The sequence below is a fragment of the Triticum aestivum genome, chromosome 7B (genome assembly GCF_018294505.1).
Source record: "Triticum aestivum cultivar Chinese Spring chromosome 7B, IWGSC CS RefSeq v2.1, whole genome shotgun sequence".
In the NCBI taxonomy this organism is placed as follows: Eukaryota; Viridiplantae; Streptophyta; class Magnoliopsida; order Poales; family Poaceae; genus Triticum; species Triticum aestivum.
Genome location: NC_057813.1, coordinates 739,872,918 through 739,878,867, shown reverse-complemented (window position 1 = coordinate 739,878,867; position 5,950 = coordinate 739,872,918).

The window sequence follows — 5,950 nt, the reverse complement described above, 5'->3', positions numbered from 1 at the left end:
AGACCGTCGTTGTACCACTCCGGCGACCGCACGGGCATTGCCGGATGTCCGCGACCAGCACTAACACGCCCGCTTGCCTTTTGCCACGGCGCCGTCCATCCAGGACCTGTCCGCAGCCAGCTACACTCTACCCCTTGTCGACGACGTCCATGGAGGACACCACGCCCAAGAGGTGTTCGATCAAATGCCATTGAGCTTATTTTTTGAACGCCATGTTGTTTTTTAGAGTACGAAGGATGCACTACTGCAGGAATGCCAGCAATGGTGGGTGCAAAAAGCCTAGTGATTTGTTTGTTTGTCTGTGCCCACCATAACTATAATAGCTACTGAGTGATTTGTTTGTCTGTGCCCACCACTGCTTTGTCTCTGCCCACCGTTGTTGCGTATTAGCAGTGGCAGGCACCTTTGCCACCCGCCGCTGGTAATGATGTCGATATATAGAGAAATTGCTGCCACGGCAACGTTATTTTGATGTGGTACAACATTTTAATGGCGCTAAAGCAGTATTTTGAACTCGATCATCCCATTGCATTCAAACAATCATATTACAACAGTGCTACAATAATTAAGAGTATTAATGAAGCAAACATACAATATAAGAAGTGTAGGGCGACAAATAAACATGTGTGTCTCAACTCATATAATGAACAGCGAATCAAGATGTTTTGAAGCAGTGTATCGCTCGCAATCGACTACCGCAATATGTTCTCGACTCGGTGAAGTCATTCTTCATCTCGCTCTAGTTGGTTGTGGAACTTCCCATCTTCATTTACAATCTCTTTGTTGATGATTCTGGCCAACACCTTTCGGAGGCGCCCATATGTCCATCTTCATTTTGCCGTGGAACTTCCCATGCTCTGTAGTTCCCATTTATGTCCATGTCCCTCTGCATCTTTTCAGACCACTTGATGATCTGGCTATGATTACGCAAATATTTGCTTTTCTTCAAAAGGCCGTGCATGATAGCCATGGCACAGTAGCCAGACCTATGAGAGGTTTTCACATTTTGTTCTTGATAGCAACAAGCGCTAGTGAAGAACTTGAATTTTAAATGCTCTGGTGTCGTCTCTATGAAGTTCTTACACTTGGTGAGAGCATCATTTAGAACCTTCTTCAATCTGGTCCATTACTTTTCAGGGTGTCTCTTCGAATAACAGAAATAAGCCAAGCCTTGCGTCGGCAATAGTGCGACTACGATCCAATGTCGGTCGCTGCACAAAAAAAGAGAAGAAATTAGCATTGATGAGATCAAACCACAAGGCCATTTATATGTTTCAAAATAAAAACATTAATGACTTACTTGTCGCAGTTTGGCACTAGAAAGGTGTTCGTATGTGGATGATTGACAATAAAAGAATGGGAACATGTAGTCTGAGATGACCTCCTAGCCTTATGTGGTTTCTAGGTTATGGCAGTGCATGTAAAAAGGAACATGTAAGGACACTTTACCATGCGGGAGTAGGGGATCTATAGCTCGACGAAGTACCCAAAGGCTCATTAACTCTGGGGAGACTACGCTGGCAGAGAAGATATTTGCATGGATGACTTCATTAAAGGTCAGATCAATTATGTCTGTCGGAAACTCCTGGACAAAACTATAACCTTCCATGACCTTGGCTGTGTATCCATGTTGACATTTTGATTTATCTACAACATGGGCGTGTAGAAATTGAAGATCAATTGAGAAGGTCTTCAACATAGAGTACGATAGAAGCGGTTCCCCGGGCTTATATATTCATTTTCCGCCCTTCGGGGATGACAACAGGCATAGGTGGTGAGGGAGTCATGGACTAAGGGGTCCTCGAGGCGACGGCCCATTGTATACATATGGGCCGGATGATGTCTACTACGCAACCTTCTTTTTGTAGACGTTGTTGGGCCTCCAAGTGCAGAGGTTTGTAGGACAGTAGAAAATTTTCCTCAAGTGGATGACCTAAGGTTTATCAATTTGTGGGAGGCGTAGGATGAAGATGGTCTCTCTCAAGCAACCCTACTACCAAATAGCAAAGAGTCTCTTGTGTCCCCAATACACCCAATACAATGGTAAATTGTATAGGTGCACTAGTTCGGCGACAAGATGGTGATACAAGTGCAATATGGATGGTAGATATAGGTTTTTGTAATATGAAAATATAAAAACAGCAAGGTAGCAAGTAACAAAAGTGAGCGAAAACGGTATTGCAATGCTTCGAAACAAGGCCTAGGGTTCATACTTTCACTAGTGCAAGTTCTCTCAACAATGATAACATAATTAGATCATATAAAAATCCCTCAACATGCAACAAAGAGTCACTCCAAAGTCACTAATAGCGGAGAACAAACGAAGAGATTATTGTAGGGTACGAAACCACCTCAAAGTTATTCTTTTCGATCAATCCATTGGGCTATTCCTATAAGTGTCACAAACAGCCCTAGAGTTCATAGTAAAATAACACCTGAAAACGCACATCAACCAAAACCCTAATGTCACCTAGATACTCCAATGTCACCTAAAGTATCTGCGGTATGATTATACGATATGCATCACACAATCTCAGATTCATCCAACACAAAGAACCTTAAAGAGTGCCCCAAAGTTTCTACCGAAGAGTCAAGACAAAAATGTGTGCTAACCCCTATGCATAAGTTCACAAGGTCACTGAACCCGCAAGTTGATCACCAACACATACATCAAGTGGATCACGTGAATATCCCATTGTCACCACAGATAAGCACATGGAATACATACATCAAGTATTCTCAAATCCTTAAAGACTCAATCCGATAAGATAACTTCAAAGGGAAAAATCAATCCATTACAAGAAGGTAGAGGGGGAGAAACATCATAAGATCCAACTATAGTAGCAAAGCTCGCGGTACATCAAGATCGTGCCATATCAAGAACACGAGAGAGAGAGAGAGAGAGAGAGAGATCAAACACGTAGCTACTGGTACATACCCTCAGCCCCGAGGGTGAACTACTCCCTCCTCGTCATGAAGAGCGCTAGGATGATGAAGATGGCCACTGGTGATGGTTCCCCCCTCCGGCAGGGTGCCGAAACAGGGTCCCAATTGGTTTTTGGTGGCTACAGAGGCTTGCGGCGACGGAACTCCCGATCTGGTTTTCTTTTCGGGGGTTTCTATATTTATAGGAATTTTTGGCATCGGTTTCACGTCAGGGGGCCCCACAGAGAGTCCACGAGGCAAGGGAGCGCGCCCTCCACCCTCGTGGGGTCCTCAGGACTCCCCTCCGGTAGCTTTTTGTTCCAGTATTTTTTATATTTTCCAAAAATATTCTCCGTTGATTTTTAGGGCATTCCGAGAACTTTTATTTCTACACAAAAACAACACCACGGTAGTTCTGCTGAAAACAACGTCAGTCCGGGTTAGTTCTAACCAAATCATGTAAAAATATTATAAACATGGCATGAATACATCAAAAATTATAGATACGTTGGAGACGTATCAAGCATCTCCAAGCTTAATTCCTGCTTGTCTTCGAGTAGGTAAATGATAAAAACGGAATTTTTGATGTGGAATGCTACCCAACATATTTATGAATGTAATCTTCTTTATTGTGGCAAGAATATTCAGATCCATAAGATTCAAAACAAAAGTTTAATATTGACTTGATGATCTGTAGTTCCCATATGTCCATGTCCCTCTGCATCTTTTCGGACCACTTGATGATCTGGCTATGATTATGCAAATATTTGCTTTTCTTCAAAATGTCGTCCATGATAGCCATGGCACAATAGCCAGACCTATGGAGAGGTTTTCACATTTTGTTCTTGATAGCAACAAGTGCTAGTGAAGAACTTGAATTTTAAATGCTCTGCTACCGTCTCTATGAAGTTCTTACACTTGGCAAGAGCATCATTTAGAACCTTCTTCAATTGGGGCAATTGCTTTTTAGGGTGTCTCTTTGAATCGAATAAATAAGCTTACGATGTGTATTACCGAGAGGGCCCAGAGACACCTCTCTGATACTCGGAGTGACAAATCCTAATCTCGATCTATGCCAACTCAACAAATACCTTTGGAGATAGCTGTAGAGTATCTTTATAATCGCCTAGTTACGTTGTGACGTTTGATAGCACATAAGGCATTCCTCCGGTACCCGGGAGTTGCATAATCTCATAGTCGAAGAAATATGTATATGACATGAAGAAAGCAATACCAATAAAACTGAACGATTTATGCTAAGCTAACGGATGGGTCTTCTCCATCACATCATTCTCCTAATGATGTGATCCCGTTATCAAATGACAACTCGTGTCCATGATTAGGAAATTTTAACCATCTTTGATCAACGAGCTAGTCTAGTAGAGGCTCACTAGGGACACGTTGTTTGTTTATGTATTCACACATGTATCAAGGTTTCCGATCAATACAATTCTATCATGAATAATAAACTTTTATCATGAATAAGGAAATATAAAATAACAACTTTATTATTGCCTCTAGGACATATTTCCTTCAAAGGCACCATGGTCCAGTTCTACTGTAAAAAAAGGAGTATCCACACTTTGTCCCATTGGTGAATCACACACTGTATCAAAAAAGTGCAGAATGTAAGTACTAAATGTTCAGACATACATAACTGAATTTTTAACACTGAACAGAATACAATTAACTGCAGAAATTCAATTAGCTTTTAGCACTGATCTAGTAGCAGTACTGAACTACTTCTTCAACCCTAAGCATTGGCCAATATCAAAACCATAGGGCTAATGGCATTGGGACACCTTCTTCTTCAAAAGCATAACTGAAAGTTTAGAATTCTAGCACTAGAATAAACTGAAGTACAAAGTTCATAATTCTAGTACTATAATGTCTATCAGCAAAGCTAGGACAAAACCATAGGCCTAATTTCACAGGCATTGGGACACCTTCTTCTTCAAAAGCATAACTGAAAGTTCATAATTCTAGCACTTGCATAAATGAACTACAAAGTTCAGAATTCCAGAACTAGAATGTCTGCAGCGAAAGCTAGGATTAAACCCGAGGCCAAATTTCACAGGCATTGGCAAAGAATTTGCAGCACGGGTGCATTCACACAAGAACCCTAGTTTCTTCGCTGAAACCCCTACTTTACGGCCCAAAACCCTAGACTAAATTCATTGCTCAAAAGTCTAGCTTTACTGCTAGGGGGCACCATATCCACAGCCTAGCACTACACAATCATGAATCTACCTCCAAACACACGGATCAGCCGACAGGAAGTCGGCTGCATAACAAAAGAGGAACGGGGCAAAGTAGTAACAAACAGAGGAGCGACTCATCATGGTCTGGAGGGAAGACAGTTGGCGGGCGGACTAGGCGAGCGGATGAACTCTGTCGATGCCGCCATGTTTGCTGACGTCAGCAGGAGCCGGCCGCCCTGATGGGAAGAAGGGTGACGGAGGGGGCGAACGGATGTGCTGCAGCCGATCGCCTCCGGCAGAATTGATTCAGGTGCTGGCAAAATTTCGTGTTTTGACCCTTTTTGGAAAGTATTTCAGGATCTGACCCCTGTTTGAATTTTTTTCGAGATTTGACCCTTTTGTCTACCGCCAGGGCCTCTGGCGGTAGGGTTAGATAGCCTACCGCCACGGTCCATGGCGGTAGGAAACTTATCGACGTCAGCGCGCGGAGACGGCGCCGTCCCCCTCCGTCGCACCCTACCGCCAGGGGCCCTGGTGGTAGACTGTCTAACCGTACCGCCAGGGCCCCTGGCGGTAGGGTCCGGGCAGTTATTTGCCCTGGAGCCCCCGCGCCCCTTCCCTTCTCCCCACCCCTCCCCCTCCCCCCGTCGGCAGTTCTTGTTTTTCTCCCCCAAGTCGCCCCTCTCTCCCTCTCTCATCTCCTCCACTCCCTGTTGGGTTTCGTAGTAATTTCAAAAATTTTCCTACGCACACGCAAGATCATGTGATGCATAGCAACGAGGGGAAGAGTATTGCCTACGTACCCTACGCAGACCGACTGCGGA